Genomic DNA, 24260 nt, shown 5'->3' on the forward strand with positions numbered 1-24260 from the left:
ATCCACCCTATAACCTGCAAGGTATTCAATGCTACCATAAACCATGTGAGGTTAAAAACTGATTCTTCTCTGAGGTTTGATAGAAGACTTCAGCCCTGGCCAATACCTTGATTACAGCCATCTGAGATATTCTGAAGCAGAGAACCCAGCTAATCTGTGCCCAGATTCTTGATGCACATAGACTGTGAGAAGACAATGTGTATTATTTTATACCATTAAGTTTGTGGTAATTTGTTATGAAGCAAGGTAACTGATACGTGCTATAATAATTTAAACATTTTTCATTGATTTCTGTCTTTAAGAATCAGCCTACAGACAAACAAAACACAAGAGAGAATGAACGTGGATGTACAACAGTATTTAAATCCTTTCAAATGTGACATTGTGAAAGTAAGAAACTAAGATGCAGAGTAGATGTAGGAAAGAGAAGGAAGGGTAGTGAGAATGTTCATCATTTCATCTAATTATGTGAACAGTTAGGTTTATACAAAAAGGAATAAAGGTATAAATATGTTACTTAAATTTATAGAAGGAAAAAAAAATAGAGGAACTGAAACTATTATTGGATACTTTGAGTGAATTAAATTCCCAACTATTTTGAGAAATCTATATGGTAAATAAGGAAATCTAGTAGAAACGTATTATTTGGAGATCTAGAGGTAACTAACAGTAGGAACAACTAAAAGAGTTGAAAGCAGTTGCCTTTCACCATGAGAGAGTAAAGCAATGGAACACTGATTTTCATTTTTTCCCCAAACTATTTAATTCAAAACCCTGCATATGTTTTACTCTGTAAAAATATTCTAATAAAAAACAAATACATAGAATATGAGCAACAATATTTAATTAACTAGAAATAATGAGTATTTTATTACTAAATTCTAAATATCAACTCAGGCTCACTAAGAACTTGAGGATTTTCCACATCTTTCTAAAATTTTTTTTGCTTAATAATTCAGTTTTTCTGAGGGCATAAATAATATTTGTCCATCTCAAATAATTTGAATAAATATAAAAATATTATGAAGTAATAGAGTACCTGAAATTCTGTCACCCTGGTGACATTTTGATGTCACCCTGCCATTTTGATGAATATATATATTTTTTGCTCCTCTCTCTGCACACTTAAGACACACATACTCATACTCTTCCCTTACATAATCTTAATATTTCTTAATAGCAGATCAGCAAATTGCTTTTAATATTGGAAAGCATATTGCTCCACACTCCATACTTTCCATAGCTGCCTGCGTTTTTATTTTACTTCATTGAGAAAAATATTCATAAACATATTGTGTATATCCCTATTAAATGTTTCATGTCTTCTTAATTTTGTAACTGAGGTAACACATGCAGATAGTTTATCTGAATTTCTCTTAGGATATGAAAAATTAACTAAGGGAGTGAATTAAATCAATATATAACTATATGTATCTACATATAATTCCATGTGAAGAGAGTTAAGTTGTGGTTAAGGAGAATTATTCAATATATATATATATATATATATATATATATATATGTATATATATATATACACAAATTAATACACATGGCTACAACATATACACCATCCGCCAATCTCAACCATTTAAAAGATAGAAACAATCAGAAAGGAAGCAATTACGATTCCTCATCCATCCCAATAAATATCATAAAATCCGTACCCGTTATTCAGAGTCCATTAAGTGGTACCTTATCTACATTTATTTTTAGTCACAATTCTAATAAACTTGGTTATCTGATTTCAAGCATACTAAAAGCAAAATCTTAGGGGCGGTCATCACTGAGCACTGTAATCAGCAGATACAACATGTCAATCAGTGTGGGAACTTGGTTGTAATTAATGTTAAGGTTTATACTTCAAAATGACCTTTGAAAATATAAGAGCCCATTAAAAATAACTGATGTTCAAATTATGATCCTGAGTCATCAATGAAAGGTTAAATTATTTTCATTTTCCATTTTTGAAGAAAAAAAAGATGAAATGTCTAAAAATAGTTGAAAAAGATTTTAATTCAAAGGACTAACATTTTAAGCAAAGTTTTGCGACTTTACTGTATAACTATCTGATCAGTAGAGATAGAATCGCTACTACCACCACCAATCATTATCATCAGCATCAACATTTCTACTACTTATTAAAGTTTAAAATTTTTATTTATTTACTTGTAAGGCACACTGGAAGCTACTTGACCTGTTGCATTAATCTGACAACCACCTTAGGAAGATGTTGTTATACTAATTTTCAGATTAAGGAAAATAAAGTTCAGAAAAGATAGAACTAAAAAGGAGGGAACAAAGTGACTTGCCCGAGTTCTCACTGTCAGGTTCTTTGCCAAGTTTGAATGTATGTTCACCTTCTAATCCTATGCTTGCTCCTCTGTTCTCTATTCTCTGAGTGGTTTCTGTCACACCTATTATACTCTTAGTGAACATCTCTATTCAGATAACTTACACATTTATATTTTTATCAAAGACTCCTCTTCTACACTCTAGATTCATAAAGCTAATGCCTATTAAAATCTTCTCTTGAATGTCTCTGTGAGCCACCTCAAACTGACCTTATCTGCTATTACCCCTGATCCTCTTCCAACGACCCTCAGCTCAGTGACTGGGTTCACCACACATCCTATTACATAAGTCAGGACACCAGGAGTCAGTCTTACAGTCTTAACAGGTGCCTCTCCCCCAGATTTCTCATCCAACCACCATCAGCTTACATCAAATATTACCCTCTTAATATATTCTCTCCATCTCTACCATCACCTCCTACAGTTAAAACTACCACAATGAATTTGTTCAACTGCAATCACCTCTCACCTAGCGATCTCTTTTTTTTTTTTTAAGTATATTTAATCATGTCACGTAAACAAAGCTTTCCATTGCACTTAAGGTAAAGACAAAACTTGTCCTCACAGCTTGCAAGGTTCTGTATGGTGTTGGCCCTTTCTACCTTCCTAGTCTTACCTCGCACCACACTCTTCCTCAGTTTTGTTCTCCAGGCATGCAGATCTTTCTGTGCCTTTTCTTTATTTTGCTTTCCTTCACGATAGGATATTTTTTTTCTTCAATGCGCAAGAATCATTTTTATCTGTTTAACGTATCATTTTCTTCATGGACGCCTTCCTTGATCTTCCTAAATTAGTCCAACTCCCCTCTTACAGAAATTCATAATACCACATACCCTTTCTTTGTTTCACTTGCTCATTTGAATTTTCACATATATTTGTATTCTTATTTGCTGCTCCTTTTAGGTTGTAAAGTCTATGAAAAAGAGACATTCTCTGTTTTTGCTCATCACTTGCTGTGGTCTGAATGCTTGTGTCCATCTAAAAGTTATGTGTTGAAATCCTGATGCCCAGTGTGATGTTATTAGGAGGTGGAAATTTTGGGATGGTATGGGGCCCTCATGAACGAAAGTAATGCTCTAATAAAAGAGGAGCTAGCGAGCTTGCTCACCCCTTCCATAGAGAGGGCACAGGGAGAAGATGGCAGTCTGCAATCAGGAAGAGGGCCTTCACCAGACACTGAACCTGCCAGCATATTTGTGGACTTTCCAGCCTCCAGAACTGTGAGCAATAAATTTCTGTTGTTCATAAGCCACTTAGTCTATGGTATTTTGTTATAGCAGCCTGAACAAAGACATCATTGTATCCCTAGTGTCTTTTTTTTCATTTGTGTGTGTGTGTGTGTGTGTGTGTGTGTGTGTGAGAGAGAGAGAGAGAGAGAGAGAGAGAGAGAGAGAGAGAAAACATGAGCAGGGGAGGGGCAGAGAGAAAGGGAGAGGGAGAATCCCCAGCAGGCTCTGTGCTGTCAGTGCAGAGCACACACAGGGCTCAATCTCACGAACCATGAGATCATGACTTGAGCTGAAATCAAAAGTCAGATGCTTAACTGACTGAGTCACCCAGGTGCCCCTCCAGTATCGTTTTAACAATACCTGGTACATAGAAGGTGTTCAAAAATGATTTTAATCTTGTTGGAGAAAGCAACCTTTACAATCTTACATAACTTATTTTAAATGCTTCTCAAGATAACAGTTTTAATGAGTGTGTATGCCTGACTATAGAATTAGGAAATATTGATGAATTGTTAGAAGGATTGTTCATCTCAAAGATACTGGAAAAAAAATAGCCATAGAGAAGGCAGGAAAATGAGAATCTCATCCTCTAAGATTATAGATGGCCTTCTTTGTTCACTTTGGTATAAATTCTCTGTCTTTTCTTAAGGTCAGTTTCTAAGTCACCTACTCAAATGAACTTGTACCTTTCTGGGCTGCTTCTTCAAAATATGGCCCTTTTGTAGCAACATGGATGGAACTGGAGAGTGTGATGCTAAGTGAAATAAGCCATACAGAGAAAGACAGATACCATATGTTTTCACTCTTATGTGGATCCTGAGAAACTTAACAGAAACCCATGGGGGAGGGGAAGGAAAAAAAAAAGAGGTTAGAGTGGGAGAGAGCCAAAGCATAAGAGACTCTTAAAAACTGAGAACAAACTGAGGGCTGATGGGGGGTGGGAGGGAGGGGAAGGTAGGTGGTGGGCATTGAAGAGGGCATCTTTTGGGATGAGCACTGAGTGTTGTATGGAAACCAATTTGACAATAAATTTCATATATTAAAAAAAAAGAAAACTCAAAAAAAATCATGTTTCAGTTGGAAAGAAGAGGGTAATTGAAGGCATCTGAATCTTCATCTCTAGCTTTTATTTGATTGTTCCTCACTGTTCTATAAACAATTGTGCAAAATAATAAGCAAACAAAACACAAAAACAAATCTTTGAAAATATAGTGTTTGGTTATGTTTGGTTAGCTTTAACCACTAACATCGTTAAAGAAAAATATGTGCTAAACTTTGATTCAACTCTACAAATGTCTTGTAAAATCGGGTGGGACTTGTTTTGGTTTGAGGATATAAACAAAAATATCTACTTTGATTTAAAACAAATTTTATGACAAGTCTATTTTTTCTTACATTTGCTGTCAGATGCAATGAGTATTATCAATTCACGGGCTCTGATTTGAGTGAATGGTAAGGAGACCATGTCATGTGGATTGACATATGTATAATAAACTCATCCAAAGATGCTCATAGGTTTAGAATATCTAGCCAATGATTTAAAACACTTTATAGATTGTAGTCAGAGCAGAAAAAAGAATTAAGTACTATAAATTGCTTTAATTTACAGAAAAAAGAAGAATCCACAAACAAACAGAACCTCTTTTTTCTTTTTGAGATGACTTTTAAATGTACTTCAGATGGTTTTGGCAAACATGAAAAACATTCCAAAGTATGTCTCTTGTGAGTCCCAAACAATGCAATTGCTGAAGCCTCAGTTCTAAATTGTCTTTACATAATTCTAAGTTGGCAGACCAGGCCTGGAGCACTTATCAATTAAAATTCACTCATAGACTCTGTGTTCTGAGTTTTGTAGGAAGGTATTGTATTCTAGTAGAAACTCCTGTGGACAGAGGCCAGGCAGATCTCACAGATAACTCAATCTCTAATTTGTTATTTTGGAGAATTAGAAAAATAATACATTTATCACAGCATGGATGGGAATATTAAATAAGAAATAATTTGAGAAAATATTTGGCATGTATTAAGAATTTAAAATATATTAGCTTCTTTTTCTTTCTCTCTCTCTCTCTCTCTCTCTTTTTTTTTTTTTTAGAGAGAGAGAGGGAGCAAGATGGGGAGACGGGCAGAGGGAGAAAGAGACAGAATCTTAAGCAGGCTCCATACTCAGTGAGGAGTCAGACTTGGGACTCTATCCCATAACCCTGGGATCATGACCTGAGCCAAAATCAAGAGTTGGACACTCAATTGACTGAGCCACCCAGGTGCCCTAGTTTCTTTTTTTCTTGGTATTAGCCTCTGAGAGATGATTGTATCAGAACATGGGTTAGATCACAGGTTCTTTCATGTATGATTAGGAGTCAGAGTTAAAAGCAACACTTCACAGAGGTCAACCAAAAGACATTTTCCAAATTCATATATACAAAGTATTGTTACTACTGTAATCAATTAATTCCTGTTACACAAAGAAAACTATTTTTTATTACAACGTAATAAAGAGCTGCAATTAGAGAATCTTCTCTGTCTGGATTTACTTTTTGAATAGCAAAAGCAGTGGTTCTCTTAGAAATTAAGGAAAATATTATATTAGTAGTCATAAAGGAAGGATGGAAGAAAGGAAGGAAGGAGATATGAGGCATTAGGTGATTTTATTCATAGCTCATCCCGTTGGTTTTCTCAGTGACCTCACAGAACTCAACTGCTAAATTTAAGCCAGTGATATCCTGTATTTCATAGCATTTGCTAGGAGAAAAGGGAAAAAAATGAAATTATCTTTAAAGTATTAAGTATGTCGTGAAAATAAAAGAGACCATCAGTACATCCTCTTTGTTAGTTATCATATTTCAAAAGCAAAGCAATCATTGTCCCTATGACATTTTCTGTTACTCTTTGTTTTAGGACTTCAGGTTGACTTTATATTTGTGCACCATTCTAGACATGCAAAAGTGAGCTCTAAACTTCTCCCTTAGTATAAGTCACTATCAATACTATTGCTTTTTGCTATGTGGACATCGAAGTTAAGAATGAAACATAGCATTCTGTTTAGTCTCCCCCTCTCTGATTCTTAGTGTTTTATTTGTTTAAAACAAAGCCATCTAAGAAATATAGATAACAAAAGAGAAAACATAAAAGAATAAGCTGAACTAGAGATTGCAATATACACTTAGAATTTTATTTGACTGCGATGGGAATTGAGTTGTAGGTATAGAAAGAAATGAAACCTCAAGAGATGTGCCTACAGAAACCAGAACAGACACACCAAAAGCGACACAGAAACTGCACCTATATACTGAGAAAAAGAACATACATTCAAAACAAAACAAAACAAAAATTTAGGAACAGATCTTTGTGTCCAACTAGAGACAATTTTGTCTTATAAACTTTAAAATATTTTTTAATGTTTATATTTATTTTTGAGACAGAGAGAGAGCATGAGCAGGGGAGGGGCAGAGAGAGAGGGGGACACAGATTTCAAAGCAAGGCTCCAGGCTCTGGGCTGTCAGCACAGAGCCCGACGCAGGGCTCGAACTCACAAAGCAGGAGATCACGACCTGAGCTGAAGTCTGACGCTCAACCGACTGAGCCACCCAGGAGCCCCGGTCTTGTAAATTTTTAGAATATAACTCATATTTTTAAGTTGCAGTTCTGTAAGTAGAGGCATATCTTCCCTTTTATTGTTTGTTCTTATGGCCAAACAGAATTTAATCAAAGATCAGCCCCTCCCACACACACACCTTATACCTCAAAATTTCCAACTTCAAATGTATACATAATTGTGGTCTTATGTTTAAAAACCACTATTAAAATAAACTTTTCTTGAAGTTTAGCCTAAGTGTGTATTTATGTTAAATAAAATGAGACATATCTGTGTGTTTCTTCACACATATTATGAAACTTCTGTGGCTAATTTTTTTGTCCCTTTATCATCTCTAATAGTTGTTCAGCTCTATGGTTCAATTAGTTAAGTAGTTTTTTAATTGCAAGGAACAGTGCTCTTTCAGGTTATCTGTGGTTGCTATGGGTTGGTTTATCAGTAACTCAGGAACATATCTTATCTCAGCATCTAAGGCATCGGGTCTCAAAGGAGCTGAATCTGACTCTGGACATCACAGCAGCTCTAGTGGCCCAAGAACCCCTGTAGAATTCTGCCATGCTGGACACTTCACTTTTCTCTGTCTCTGCTTCTGCCTGTTTGTGTGCTTTTTCCTTCCATCTTGCTGCTTCTGTTTAATCATGGCTTTTCCTGCCTCATAGTATCTGCATACTCTCATGTTCTTGTGTGTGTGTTTTTCAGTGTCTTTACTTTCCAGAAGCCTCCAGCTGTGCTTGTGTCTAATGCAAAAATGGTGAAAGAAGAAATGTTTGGATTAATTAATCATCGTCTTGGTGGGACTTGCCAATGCAAAATGGCTGTGTATAGATCAGAGACTGGTCTCAACTCCACTTAGTTGAGACTACGGTGATCGTGTCACATGCTATAAAATGTGGAGACCTATGTGTAAAAGAATGGTCTGCACTTGCTTTTACCAGAATGAATCTGCAGGTATGGTGAGCTCTCGTAGTCACAGCCTGTGTAATATAGTAGCATTTATGCATTTCATGAGTTCTAAGCATTTTACAAGTTGATATTGCCATGCTTTGTAACTACATAATTCATGGAAAATTCTGCTTTGTCTCCTAAATGTCCTTGAAGTGAGAAGCACTTAGGAAAACACTTGTGTTGAGTGCATTGTACAGCATTACAGTAAGAGGTAAGCTATTAGATATCAACTGATCCCATTCATATGAGTTAATACAGCTTTCACTGGAAACTGAGTTCCTGAATGTCAAGTTCATTACACTTGACATCATAATACACTGCTTTTGACCATTTTATGTAAGTATTGAATTAATAAGTTTAGATGTTTTGTGGTTTGTGGAAAAGATAATAAATCACATTATGGTTAGTTCATTCTTAAACTGAGGGGAGAAAAGTAAACAAATGAACAGTAAAACAAAACAATTATTTTATAAAGCTTCAGTGAGCTCATACTTATAATTCTATATTTACTATGATGATTAATCTGCAAAACAACTTAATAGCTTTAGAAAAAGTCCAATAACAAAGAAAACAAGCTTCTTCAGGAGAAATACTGAACAATACACTTTTTTTGTTTTCGTTTTTGTTTTCAGCCTGGAAAAAATAAAGATTAAGTTTATAAGAATAGGGAAGGGCAAACATAATGACTATAGAATGATTTGTCAAATCCCAGCAATAGAGCGTGTTCAAATGATGTTACTCAGGAGATACAGGATAGAAATATGTGTAAATTTAAGGACGATTTTTATAATTTCTGAAAAAGTAAAATGGCTAGAGATGATGCAAGAAAGTTTGAGATACATAATGTATTACTAACTTTTATCAAAATTTTTTCTAAGTATAAAAAATACATCATCATTGTAAGAAATGTGGACATGTGGGAAATGAACAAAGAAGAAAGGAAAATTAAAAACAACCTACTTTCAAGTAGGTTGTAACCACTTCCAAGCCAACTATATATGTGACATTGCATCTACAGTTTTGAACCTGTTTAAAAATTCAACATTAGAACATAAAAAATCCCCTATGTCATAAAAAACGCTTAGCTAATGTATTTTTAATCACTCCATATTTCAATCAGGTGTCAGTTTTTGATAAATTTTATGTTTTTGGTTATTGGTGAAGTTAATCCTTTTTCATGTGTGTCAGCAATTACATTCCTTTTGTGAGAATTGCTCGTGCAATTTGTCCAATTTTCTACTGGAGTCATGAACCGTTCTTTAGAATTTTTTAGTTTGATATCATAGAATAAAACTTGAACTCTCATGAACTAAATTTTGGCCCATGAATGAAGAAATTCTGCACTGAAATGATGTGGTAGGATGAAACCTGACTGAAGAAATGATACACACATCCAGACAAACACACACACATTTCTTTATTCAGAAACACACACACACACACACACACACACACACAGAATAAACATGTGTATTCCAGTGACCAATATTTGGGCAAGGGGCAAAACTCACCTTCTCTGCCTCACTGTTTACTCTGTGTTGTGCTCAATCATCAAAACACCCTGTAGTGTCAACTCCTTTCCATGTCATTTTAGCAGATGCTGTTGGTACCCTGTCTGATATTCCCTCATCTCTCTGGAGCTTCCCTATCCACTTTGATTTTCTGTGTCTTTCTCTATATGAGGGTTTTCTTTCTCCCCTGAGCCTGCTTAGTCCATACAAAGTGGAGAAGACCCAGCAATGCCAAGGCATCAATGCTAATGAGAAACTAACCCTCAGTCAATGGCACACAAGACTTGGTGGGTAACATCCCAGCTTCCTTTTCTTCAGTGAGACACTTCTGTTTTGTTCTTTATACTCTCTCCAAGGGCTTCCCAGTGGGATCCTCATATGACAATGGATAACCCCATTCATAAGTGTACTTTTTATTGGCCTTCCTCCCTTTTCTCACTTCTGTGCTCTCTCCCTGCACTCCCCTCTCAAATAAATCACTTGCACAGAAAACCTTGTCTAGGAGTCTGCTTTTGTAGGAACCAAATTATTATGGTCATAAACAATAAAAGATGGTGGGCTTTTAGAATAAGTCATCTAGAAGAGCATCTGAAGTCTTAGATCACCAAGTTTAATGCAAAAAGAAAACTATATGTGGCTTTATTATTGTTGTTTTGTCACCGCTGTTTTCACCAGGCCTTTTTTCACCGTTTGTCCCACCTGTGGTCCTGATGTGTTGTTTAGGTGTGGCAGCCTGGTGGCCAAAAAAGAGACTCAGAGTAAACATTTGTAGACATTCTTCATGTCCTGGCTCCATCACTAGTCTATCACCCAACCTCCTAGAGCCTCAGTTTCTTCAGCTATAAAACAGGTGTGCAATACCTGTTTCCCAACCTCATAGGCTTTTTGCAAGCCTTAAATGAGATTCTTTTGGGTAAGTGTTTTCTATGCAATTGTTTAGGTGATAACAAGAGCTGGTATCAAATTTATGTCAAAACTTTGCTCCTCACCTCACACTGCCTTTGATGTAATGTTTATGCGTATTTGATAACTTTACTTAATGTTCTTCAGAGTTCCATGTGCTACATTTTAGGACTTAAATGTTAACGAATTTATTTATTCGGCTATGGATGCACAAGACTGATAGCTAACAGTCATTTCCGTGCTAAGAGAAAAGCAGAGTTGAGTATTTTCCTTATGGAGGTCTCTGCAGAACAAGAGCAGCAGCTACAGTAGCCCCTTTGCCCATGGTTTTGCTTTCCAAGGTTTCAGTTACTCACAATCAACCATGGTCCAGAACCAGATGATCCTCCTTCTGTCATATGGTGGGTCAGAAGGTCAATAGTAGCCTAATGCCAGGTCACAGTGCCTATGTCATGCACCACACTTCATCTTATTCAGTAGGCATTTTATCATCTCACATCATCACAAGGAGAAGGGTGAGTATAGTACAATAGGACATTTTGAGAGAGAGAGAGAGAGAGAGAGAGAGAGAGAGAACACACATTCACATAACTTTTATCACAGTATATTGTTAAAATTGTCCTATTTTATTATTATTGTTGTCTATCTCTCACTGTGACTAATTTATAAATTAAGCTTTATCCTAAGTATGTAAATATAGGAACAAACAGTATATGTAGGACGCGGTACTATCTACAGACTCAGGCATCCATTGGAGCTCTTGGGATGTATTCCCAGAAGATAAGGGGGGCTGCTATGAGATTCTCCCACAAAGGAAACCACCTGACACCAGAAGCCTTCTCATAACACCTGATGGGTCAAGAAGTTCAAAGCATATAGTCCTTTTACTTGACAGCAGTTGAGGGTTATGTTACCATACCATTTTGGAGCCAGAAATCCTTGCTTCCTCTAGAAGCAGCCATTTGCAATCACTATTGCTAAAGCAGAGAGATCCGATTACAAGCCTCCATCTGTAGGGGAAATGCCTGACAACTTTTAAAGGGAATGCTCTGCCATGGAGCCAAGACCTGATTTACCTATGGGAAATCAGCTCAGGTACAAAGATGAGCTCTCTACCAGAGAAACGATGAAAAGGAAGGAGAAATGGAAATAAATTAGACTTCTTCATTATTCAAATCATTTCAAAAATAAAATGGAACTTTTATAACTTCTGTTTTTTAAAGATTACAGAATATGTTTTTGTCCCACAGCAGAGGGGGAGCAATCAAGTTCAAGTTACAAAGCGAGGAAAAAGATGAAAGTTTAGAAAGCTTAGAACTTTGCTGACTTACAGGCAGAAGGCCGGGGAAAGGCTGAAAGACAGGAAATCGTGATTACTATTTGTGCCCTATTTCATAGTTTCCACTTTGGTTAAACTAACTGGAAGGAAACAAGTGACTAGGTTACTTGTGTCATCACTTACATCAGTAGTTTTATTTTTGAAAAAAAAATCATTACTGTTTCTTATTCAAGGAGAACGAGGATGAGAATCATTGCCCAATCTGATCTTATTTTATGTCACAAGCTAAACATGTTTGTTACCAAGATAGGGGCATATTGAAACCTGCACTGGTGTGTACAGGAGTTTGATCATAGAGGTGGTCGTGAATTAAGTAGGAGAGACCAGAGCTTACAGATCACAGCAAACAAAATGCCATCTCAGCAACTATCTCAAAACCTGGTTTGGTTCTCTGTCTTTTCCTACAGGAATTCTCAGTATTAGTACAAAGTGTTTTCCATTTTACCAGGGCAAGATCTCTTTACAAAATTCTCCTTTCTTTCCTATATGAAGACTATTCATCCTTTCAGGAAGCGCCCTGATTAGGTTCCTTTTTAAAAACAAAATATGGGGTTCCTGGGTGGCTCAGTCAGTTAAGCATTCGACTTTGGCTCAGGTCATGATCTTGCAGTTCATGGGTTTGAACCTGGCGTCAGGCTCTGTGCTGACAGCTCAGAGCCTGGAGCATACTTCAGGTTCTGTCTGCCTGTCTGTCTCTCTCTCTCTGCCCCTCCCCCGCTCACACTCTGTCTCTCTCTCCCTCAAAAATAAATAAACATTAAAAAAAAGCAAAATAAAACAAAGTGCTAGCCATTGGACTGGATGTCATATACATTAACTCAGGCTCATGTGAAGTAGAAGTTATTACCTGGTTATGCAGGTGAAGAAACTGATTTCCTCCACCACTTAGAATCTGCAACATGAAAGTTAGCACTTAACTGTGGCAACTGTATTGTTTAACAATTGTTACCAATGGATTTATCTTTGTTCTAAATAGAGTTTTCAAGTCTTTTGTAGACTGAGCATTGTGGAATATTGAGGAGAGGCCCAATAAATGCTTCTAGATGGTTATATATCAGGTTTATCACATTATAATTCAATATGACTTTAGTCATCTTTTAAGATCAAGGAAGCTTGATTTTCAGTGACTAGGAAATGAAAAAGGCATATGCTAATATCAAACCTCATTGTCAGCTATATGACATCAGTATAAAATAGAACTCACTGCTTTCTGGTCCAATGTTATTGGAAATGGTGTGGCAAGAAAGGTTGTGGCATCCAAAAGAAAGAACTTCAGCTTCGTGGTCATAACTATGTAAAGAAGAAAGATCTGGAACAATTTTTTAAAAATAGTTATTTATTTATTTTGGGAGACACAGCACGCAAGCAGGAGAGGGGCAAAGAGAGAGGGAAAGAATCCTAAGCAGGCTCCACTCTGTCAACGCAGAGCATGCATGGGGCTCGAACTCATGAACAGTGAGATCATGACCTGAACTGAAGTCAAGATTAAGACACTTAACTGACTGAGCCACCCAGGTGCCGCTGGACTCATTTTAAAGATACCTAAGTAAGTATAAACCACCTGTAGGGAAAGGCCATTTCCCCTCACCCCTACATTCCAAATCATTCTGGAGTCATATTTTTATAAAATATATTAAAAATGAATTGCTAGAAAAATGAAATGAAAAAAGAGAAAACAAAATATAAATCCCATTTTTTTTTAACTTTAAGATTCAACAGACAAAATTACCTTGCCAAATTGCCATGAATGCTTATTTCTAACAGACCTCTAACTGTCACTAATAACATTGTGCAGCAAACTCAGTCTACAGACCCACACTTAGAGAAGGAATGAAATAAATCTTAATCTTATCATGAGAACAGTTGCTTATTAAATACAAGTAACAACAACAAAAACCCAAAACAACAAAGAAACAAAAACTATATTATTTTTATTGAAGTCCTGCTTCTTCTGAGCAGAGAAATGGACTTTGGGTAGCATGCCAGTGCAAAGATTTGAGCATCTAATTTTCTTTGCTTTTCTTTTTTCTCTGCTTTTGTTTTGTGCACTATAAGCAATTCTCTTCTCCCCTTTTATTCCTTTGTCAATAATATTCAAGCCTTTAAATATAAGTCTCATAGAGATTTTTTTCATATTTTCCCTGATTTGGGTATTAATAAGCAATGTTTAATTAGCTCCTGTGTTTTGATTTTATTAAGTATTGTGAGACAGTAGGTAAATCTTATTTTATATCAAGTACTTCATGATGCTTTCAAGAGTTAGTTCAAAAGAAGCTCTCTAATCACCAGTTAACAACAATATTAAGCGATTTTCTTAGTATGACAACCATCACATTCTTTGAAGTTAATGCCGAACTTAATTTAAAAGATGATATAAACATGTGTAAATTCAACAAAGAAGAAGGGAGATTGAAATAAATGTTATTGAAAAATACCTCTGGGCACCTGGGTGGAGGTGGGGGCTGCTTGGTATTCTCTTTCTCCCTCTTTCTCTGCCCCTCCCTGGCTCAGGCACACTTTTTCTTTCTCTCTCTCAAAAATAAATAAACTTAAAAAATGCCTCAAGTTGGTCCAGCAATCATTTCTCCAAATGCATGCATATCTATAATCAATCAAATAGCAACATGAGTCTTAACATTGCCATCTGGTGGGGGTGTCAGTGCAATGATTATACATACAGACTAGAGGTATGAGGAATAAATAGTAGCTGATATCAGAAAGAAGAATATCTTGCACATAATTGTTTTCCACTATATATTTATAGAGTTCCTATATAATTCCTAGTTCAATCAGCTGGTTCTCTTTCAAAAAATCTGAACTAAAGGAGAAGAAAAGTAAGAAAATTTTGCTCAATGACATCTAGGTATTAGAGAAACCTTTATATATATCCTCCCAATCTTGATTTCATCCTTTTGAGATGGACATAGAATTTTTATCCATTCATTACCTCTAAGAAACGAAGTTCAGGTAGGTTACCTTACTTTCTGAGGTGCTACAAGAAAATGTGAACAGTGCAAACAAACAAACAAAAATAGCCAAGAGCTGTGTTTGTATGTGTGTCCACTGAATATTTTATTACTATTCATATATATGAAAAGTTAAGAATTTACCATGATAGAAACTTTAATATTTTCTGACAAGTGTTAATTGCCTAGGTAGCATGTAGAACAATAATTTACTGTTTGTAACAATAATTAAAGGTTTAAGGGTCATTACTTATTTCACTATTGTTACATGATAAGAAATATCACACATTTGACTTTTATGGGATTTGTTAACATGCAGTATTTCAATAGTCATAAATCAAACCAAATGTATTGAAATACACATATGATGAATGTGCTATATTAGAACAAGTTATAGAGGTGATTGAAGATAGTCAAAGATTTGTAGAAAGGACAAAGAAATTGGGAATATGGCATATCTGACAACATCAATAATGTTCCTGAGTTCATGGCCTTCGAAGTCAATTGTGAGCATTCGATTCTTCATCCTACTGAACATAAACCTTGCTATACAGAGATCAAAGACTACATGTCACTTAGGTAAAAAGTTAGCAAATGGAAACCGGTTCTCTGGAAAAAAGCAAGTACCTCTGTTAGGTAGAAAAGACAAGAAGAGTGGCGAATTGCTTTTTGTTTTCTTCTTATGCTGTAAGCAGGTGCAGGAGCAGGAGCAAGGCCTTTCAATGACTGAAAAATGTCAATTGGTCCATAGGGGATGAAGAGAAAACAGGCACATAAAAGCAAATCATAATAACACAAACTTCAGAGAAGTCTCTGGTGAGGCATTTCAACATATTGTAATATGTTGGGAATTTCCATTTTGCTAATATTTTCCCTAGTTTAGCCATTTTCTTCTATAATACCACATCAATAAGCGTTTCAGTGTTGATGAATGAAGGGAGCCAAAAATAATATAATTCAGGGGTGAGTAGAACTGATATTTATCTTCCCATGAGACACATTATGGGAACTCTCCTGTGGTCATATTGAGAATCATCTTCGTGCTCTTTATACTATATCAGAGAGTAGAAATTAGGTATTTTCTTTTCTACTTAGTGTTCTTTGTAGTCTTTTACTGAAACATTTTGGGGGAAAATAGGCCCCTGCTTATTGGTATAGACCTTCAGTTTTGAAGGCCATCTTGTCACTACTTTGGAGCACAGAGCTGTTCTAGATGACCTATAAGGATATTTCTAACTTTGATTCTAGAAATAAAATCTATAAACAAGTTTTTCATACAAACAAAGGCAAATTACAATCCAAATACCTTATTTAATCTCCATGAATGACTCTTGTTACAAACATCTAATTGTTGAAGGTAATTATAAATGTTTTACTTTTTTATATTTTTAAAGTTTATTTACTTACTTTTGAGAGAGACAGAAACAGCATGAGTGGGAGAGGGGCAGAGAGAGAGAGAGAGGGAGAGAGAGAGAGAGACAGAATCCCAACCAGGCTCCATGCTGTCAGCACAGAGCCTAATGTGGGGCTCAAACTCACAAATCATGAGGTCGTTACCTGAGCTGAAACCAAAAGCCGGACAGTTAACTGACTGAGCCACCAGGGCACTCCTATAAATGTTTTTCTTGAAATCTTTGTATCATCAGACATTTTGAAGAATAAAGAAGCTACTTTCACAAAGGAAAATCAACAATAGACATATGCTTTGTATATGTAAATAGTTAACAATTGTTTTGCTTTGTGTATAGTGTGCTATTTATAATGACAAATTTACAATTTCCTATGTGTTTTATTACACTCTGAGTAGTGATGTTTCAACATATATTTTAAAGCTATGTGGAGGAGTGAAAAAAGAACAATGTTGCATAACTTTGCCCATTAACATTGAGACTGGAGGATAGGTGGTTGTCTTATTAGTGCTATTTAACATACCAAACACAGAACTAGTTGCTTAACATGCATGGTCTCATTTAGTTAATCAATCATAGTTTTGGAGACAGACAACATTGTGTAACAGAGTGGTAGGAAAAGGTAGTGAGAAAATTCGGATTCCAGTTAGCATGCAGGCATGAGTGAGGCTGAATGGAGCAGAGGAGATCAAGACTAGTAAATGTAGCTCATCAGACTGGTCATTAACATGGAAATTAAAAGTATTCAAGATTGTGGAATCCTTAGAAATTGGCTTACTTTTTCTTGACATTCAAGTCCAAGGATACCATATGGAGGAGATATGAGCCAAGATTCATATTTTTCAATGAATATGGAAGGGAGTTCAGGAATCTATAAATGGTAGTGAAAAGGGATATAGGGACATATGTGTCTTCAGCCAGTGCAATGGAAATACTTGGAAGGGGGTACTAGAGTCAAGAGCATGAAGAGAAGTGTGTGAGAATATTGTGATGGCAGGGCCTGTATGAGTACTGAGATCATAATCAGACAAAAACTTGTCTGGGTGATAACCTGAAATCATGGAAATATGAAACTGGTTTTCAAAGATGACTGCTGAAAAGCACCTTTGATGCAGGTGTCTGGAGAGCTGTATGAGGCCAGAGGATAGCAGTTTGCCGTCTGGCGCATGGTTGCTGAGGCTGGTGGAAACTTACCCTGTCATCCCTGTGGGGAATGGGCCCTGTGCAGATTGAGATCTGGGTGAGTCTGAGATCCGGTGAAAAAGGGAGCATGTGACTTGGACTGCTCAGTGCCGAAAACCGTGGGGATGGGCCTTGAGAGAACCTGACCACATATGTAGTTGACATCCACCCCTGACTGTATGAGAGCAACGACAGTCTCAGAGAGCTTGCTTTGACCATAATAGCATTTACTGAAAACTCTTCTGTGTCAGGCAGTAGGCTAAGCATTTCACATTTGTTAGTTCATCAATTTCTCTCACCAATCTTATCATGTTTGTATTGTTCTCTGTATTTCCCAGATGAAGAAACTTAGGCTACTAACTGTAAAATGAAAATCTAAACGTAGGCCTTTCTGATTTCAAAGTTTGAGCTTTAACCACCCACATTATACTGTTCCCTAACTAAAATTCCCTTTGCTTTGAGTTCTTGTTTGGGGTACATAAACATTTTCCCTATATTTGTATTTAAAACACTCAGGACTAATGCCTGATTTCAGTCTTACATTCCCATATATATTGTGGAGGGTAGAACACTTGAGTGAAAGAAACATTTCATATAATTTTCAACAAAATAAAACTGCTTATTATTGCTTTATAAGTGTCTCAAAAATTAGAATGCGTGGGGATAAATCCAATGATCATTTTTCTAAGGTGAAGAAGGAGATAGAAAACAACCAAACCTGGGAATAGAAAAGGAGATGAAGAAATAGAACTGAAGTACAATTTCCTCATTAGCCTGTCCTGGAGAGCCTTCTAGAACTTACAGAAATCTCCCCCCTTTGTTGAGATACCAAAAGGGATTTTTTTTTTTTTCAATTTATAGGCCAATCAACTTTAAGTACACCTAATAGTACCTTGTAAAATTTAAGCAGTTTAAACATCAGGCCTGTCCTGATGTGATTGGTTTTCTGAGTCATTGCTTCTTTAAAAGACTGAATTGATCTTTTCTATCTTGACTCTGGTAGAAATCTGAAGGGTTTGAAGGTTTTTTTTTTTTTTGGGGGGGGGGCGGTCAAATGACAAGTACTCTGCCTATTAAACTACTTTCTTTGATTTTTGAGGACAGAGTGGGTTTTCTCTCTGTCTTTTAGACATAGCTTCAAAAATAAATTGAAATATTTTTTTCAAAAATTAGTCATACCAAAACCTCTAAAAATAGCCATTAAATTTTATTGCACTGGTAGTCTGGCCATGAAATGGACTCAGATTTGATTGTCTTCTATCTTCATGTTAATGCATACTAGTAAGCCCGAAGCATGCAGAGAAAAAGAATTTACAAAGTGAGAGGCCATCAAATTTGACCAGTTTTTAACATTAAATTTTACTTGGTTTTGGTGGATTTTATCTTCTTATCAATGATTGTAAGCATTGGAGAGATTGGGAAGTGTCCCTGCATAAGAAGCATGTAATGCTGGAGATGCAAAGACCAAATATAGCCCTAGATTGTTGTTATAAAAGTAACGATCCCAATAGAGAGTTTCTTAGTAGTATGTGGTATTACTCTCGAACTGTCTCTATGCACAAAATATTTAGTTTCTGATTCTTCTTTTCTCCCCCAGCCAAGAAAACATGTCATTGCTACGGCTTATATTCCTCCTCTTTCATTGTAGGCTTTTATTTAGCAACTGTCAGAGGGATGGGTGAAAATGGTGATAGTCCTTTTTTCACTGCTATTGAAGTTGCGGATGACAAGTAACTTTCAGGTTTGCTCTGACTAGATATATGAATGCAGATGTCTTCTTTTTCTTTTCATCTGTCTTTGTCATTCTATTTAATGCATTTGCCTCGTAGGCACTGCATGTGGAAGAATTCAAAGTAGCAAGCATTCAGAAAAGGAAGTTGAAAGAGTTTAACTAAAGTAGGGCAAGGAATTATAATGTTACTGTTGCAGGAAGAGGCAGCCTTTCTTTTTGTCCATCCTCATCCCTGGTGAAGAGAAGATCCTCTTGCATAACAACACAACAAAGGTATGCCAGCAGAGGCAATTCAATTTAGAAAAATAAAGATTTATTTTATACGCACTCAACACTGAAAAATGGAACCCTCCTAGAATGGAGTGGGAATTTGATTATCACAGGGCTCAAGCAAAGAGGTTTAGGAGATTCCACAGCATGAGATATTAGGGGCTGAAACAGGTTGAGAGGCCTGGAAGCTTCAAACAAAGGAGGTACAAAAGGAAGCAGAAAGGGAGACCAGGTAAGAAAGAACTTCCAGTTTGCCATCCAAGACAATGCTCAATGGGCTGAAAGTCAATGCAAACAGAGAATAAAGAAGTATGTTTTATCAGTCTCTAGATTCTCAGTGTGTTTATGATCTGCTATCACTGTTCCTGAATGCTTTTCAGGATTTGCATGATGTAACTACTATTTTACATTGGTATGGGGTATTGAGGACCAAAATGTGATCTATTGGGAATCAAATGTACAATAAATTCAATGTAAAGCTCTTTACATTTGTAAGATATGATCTGAATGGGACTTTGTTGATCTCGATATTTTCTTTCATCTCTCTTGAATCTATGTTGAAGCTCTGTTCTGTTTCTCCCATTTCCCATCTGTTCCAGTGGGTCTTCAACATTTGTACCCAGGAGAGTTCTTTCTTGGCCCCAGAGACCTATGGCTTAATTCTGTGGTTCAAAGTTTGTATCCTCCTTGCTGGTGGAAAATTGCTGCCCTGAGCCAAATATTTGGTTTCAACTTGGGGACCCTGTCTGTGACAGGTAGACCTTGTCTACCCTTGTGGTGACAATGACCCAAGTTGTGCTGTAGCCTTGGAGGATGAAGCCCTGAGAAAGAGGGCCTGTTTGTGGCACTATGACAAGCCCTATGAGGAAGATATTTGAATGAAACAAATGGAAAAGGAGATTAATAGTTCTATCATTCATTTTCTCTTACCTTGACCAATGGAGGGGAATACCTGGTTAATTTAATCCACTGGGTTCTGGTCTCCCAGAAATAACAATGATGGGTTCCACAAGGAAACATAATTTCTAAACTTCTCATTTACCAACTGAATTTGAGTTCCAAAGTTTTCGTGGACAAGTTCTTTCAAATCCTCAAAGACTAAATATCATCTATATTAGTAGAACATTGAGAACAAATAAAGGCCTTACCTATTTTTATGACAAAGGAATTGTCCTACATCCTGAACCTGATTAAGAAGTCACAAAAAAGCAAACCACAAAATAAAGATGCTTAAATACTAAACAATAAATTGTCAAATGTAATCTTACAGAATATTGATAGACTGATGAATATTGGGATTTATTTAGGAATGTAAAAATAGATAACTAAAAAGTAAATTAAAATAATATAATAAATACTTGACCAAAAGAAGAAAATCAAAAGATTTTATAATAAATGTCATAAAGCATTGAATAAAATTTCAATATGTATTTCTGATTTTATAATCTTAGTAAAATAGGGGAAAAAAGAGCATTCCTTAACCTGACAAATATAGATTTTAAACTAGCCAGCATCATATTTCAGAGTTGAATATTGAAAAAATTCTCATCCCAATAAGGAGTAGAATGTAGGAAAACACCACTGTCATTTATCATATTCTTAAAACTTTGAGATAGTAACAATTGACAAGAAAAGGAAGGTAAGAATCGTACATTAGGGAAAAGCCAACAAAATTGCCATTATTCACCATTAGTTTCACAGCCTGTATGGCAACACAAAAAAACATCTAGTAGATAAGAATAGAAATAGTTAGACAATTCAGGAAAATGGTTTACAAAATTATTGTGTTTATATCTAGTAGTTTTTCACAAATGTCAAATATAAATTAGAAAAATATAATGAAGAATATTCTATTAAAATATCAGCAAAAAACATAAATGATTAGAAATAAACTTAAGAAACTTCAGAACTATAAAAAGAAAACTTTAAAATCGTATTGAGTTATAAACAATAACGTTTTAAAAGCATAAACTACTTTAATGAAGTAAAAAAAATATGTATGTCAAAAATTAGACAAATTATAAGGTACGGTTTGAAGACTTTCAACATAACGAACACATCCACATAAACTCCAAAGCAATAAGCAAATTGAATATTGCCATTTAGAGTTATACAGCCAGTCCCCAACTTAAAATGGCTCCACTAAATAGTTTTCAATTTTATGATGGTGTGAATGTGATATGCATACCATAGAAACCATACATTGAATCTTTTGTTTTTAAATGTCCACTTATTTATTTTTTGAGAAAGAGACAGAGAGAGCACTAGTGGGGAGGGGCAGAGAGAGAGAGAGAGAGAGAGAGATTGAGAATTCCAACCAGGGTCCTTGCTGACAGAAAGGAGCCGGACACAGGGCTCAAACTCACAAACCGTGAGCTGAAATCAGAAGTTGGTTGCTTAACTGACTGAGCCACCCAGGTGCCCCCATACTTTGAATATTTAATTTGGATTTTTCCTGGGCTAGTGACATGTGGTATGATGCTCTCTCGTTGCCGGGCAGTGGCAGTGAGCTGCAGCTCTCAGTCAGCCCCGCCATCGCAAGGGTAAACAGCAGATACACTTACGATCATTCTGTATTCATACACCCATTCTGTTTTTCACTTGCCGTGCATATTCAACTACTTGAGATAATCAATGCTTTATTATAAAATAGACTTTGTGTCAAAAAAATTTTGCCTAATTGTAGGCTAATGTAATTGTTCTGAGAATGATGCTAAGCTATGATGTTTGGCAGGTTAGGCACATTACATGCATTTTCAACTTACAAAGTTTTCGACTTACAGTGGGTTTATCAGGATGTAACCCCATTGTAAGTTGAAGAAGATTGGTATCTACAATTTGACTAGAGTTGATTTTTATATGTTGTGTGACATTGGGGCCAAAATACTGTATAAATATATAAAATACTTCCATCACTCCAAAAAGTCCCCTCAATCCTCTTTACAAATACCTTTCTTCCATCTCTAGCTCCTGGCTACTAATGATCTATTTTCTGTCAGTAGAATTCATACAAATGGAATCATACAATATTAATCTTTTACATCTGGCTTATTTTATTTAGTATAATGCCTTTGAGATTTGTTAATTTGTTTCATGTATCAATAATTAATCCCTTTTTACTTATTGGTAATATTGCATTGAATAGATATACCTATTCATTTTTTCATTGTTGGATGGATATTTGAATTCTTTTTAGTTTGGGGCCATTTTATATACAGCTGCTATGAGCATTCATATAGCTGTTTTCAATTTTCTTGGTAACAATGCAATTTTGGCATGACCCAGACTGAAATCAAATGTTACAGGCTCCCAGGGCTCCGAGGCTACCCACACTTTTAACCAACTGACTACAAATTCAGCGTTCCCACTAACCTCTCATGACAATTCTTTAGAAATGACCACAGAACTCGGGAAAATTCTGTACTTATAATACAATTATTGCAAAAGGACAAGTCAAAACCAGGTAAAAGAAGAGGCACACGGGGCCAGGTACAGAAGGGTCCCAAATATAAAGCTTCCATGTCCTAGGATGCATCAACAGTCCAGTAGTACATCAATGTATTTGGCCAACCTGGAAAGCTCACCTGAGCCTCAGGTGTCCAGAGTTTCTAGTGGGGGTTCATTACTTAGGAATGGTTGATTGAATCATTGGCTACAGGACTGAACTCAATCTTTGGCCTCCCTCTACTCCTGGGAGGTTGTCAGTTTGGACTGATATTACGTAGATCTAAAACTCTAATGCTCTAGGGGCGCCTGGGTGGCTCAGATGGTTAAGCGTCCAACTTCGGCTCCGGTCATGATTTCCCGGTCAGTATGTTCAAACCCGGCGTTGGGCTCTGTGCTGACAGCTCAGAGTCTGGAGCCTGCTTCGGATTTTGTGTCTCCCTCTTTCTCTGCCCCTCCCTCACTTGCGTTCTCTCTCTCTCTCTCTCTCTCTCTCAAAAAATAATAAACATTTTAAAAAATTATTAAAAAAAAACCTCTGATGCTCCAATCACTTAGTTGATCTTTCTGGCCCGGTTAGCTTCTATCCTCAAGCCCTCTAGGGACCCAGAATGAGTCACCTCATTACCATAATCTCAAAGGGTGAGATCCACCATGAATAATACAGGCACTTCTATTACCAGGGAATTCTGAGGATTTAGAGGCTCTTTTCCAGAAGCCTGGGACAAAGACCAGCCAAACTATTACACAACATTGGATTATATCTAGAAATGGCTTTATGTGTTCCACTTCATATGAAACTGACAGACTTTTTCCCAAAATGGCAATAAAATTTTGACATCTGTTACACTTCATCTTTGCTATTACTTGGTACAGTTTTTAAATTTACCACTTTTACTTCGTGTACAGTGGTGTCACATAATGAATTTGATTTGAGTTTCCCTAAGGATTAATGATGCTGAGAACTTTTCATGTGCTCACCTGCAATTATTAGATTTTCTTTAGTGAGATGTCTGTTAATATTTTGGCTTTTGTTTTTTTTTAATTAGGTGTCTTTTTGACAGTTTTTTTTAACGTTTATTTATTTTTGAGACAGAGAGAGACAGAGCATGAACGGGGGAGGGTCAGAGAGAGAGAGGGAGACACAGAATACCAAACAGGCTCCAGACTCTGAGCTGTCAGCACAGAGCCCGACGCGGGGCTTGAACTCACCAACCGCACGATCATGACCTGAGCCGAAGTCGGACGCTTAACCAACTGAGCCACCCAGGCGCCCCAACAGTTTTTTTTAAAGGTTTGTTCTATATTGTTTCTTTTTCTTTTTCTGTTTTATATAACATTTATTGAGATATAATTCACATACCATATAATTCACCCATTT

This window comes from Panthera uncia, chromosome C2 (assembly GCF_023721935.1).
Source record: "Panthera uncia isolate 11264 chromosome C2, Puncia_PCG_1.0, whole genome shotgun sequence".
NCBI lineage: Eukaryota > Metazoa > Chordata > Mammalia > Carnivora > Felidae > Panthera > Panthera uncia.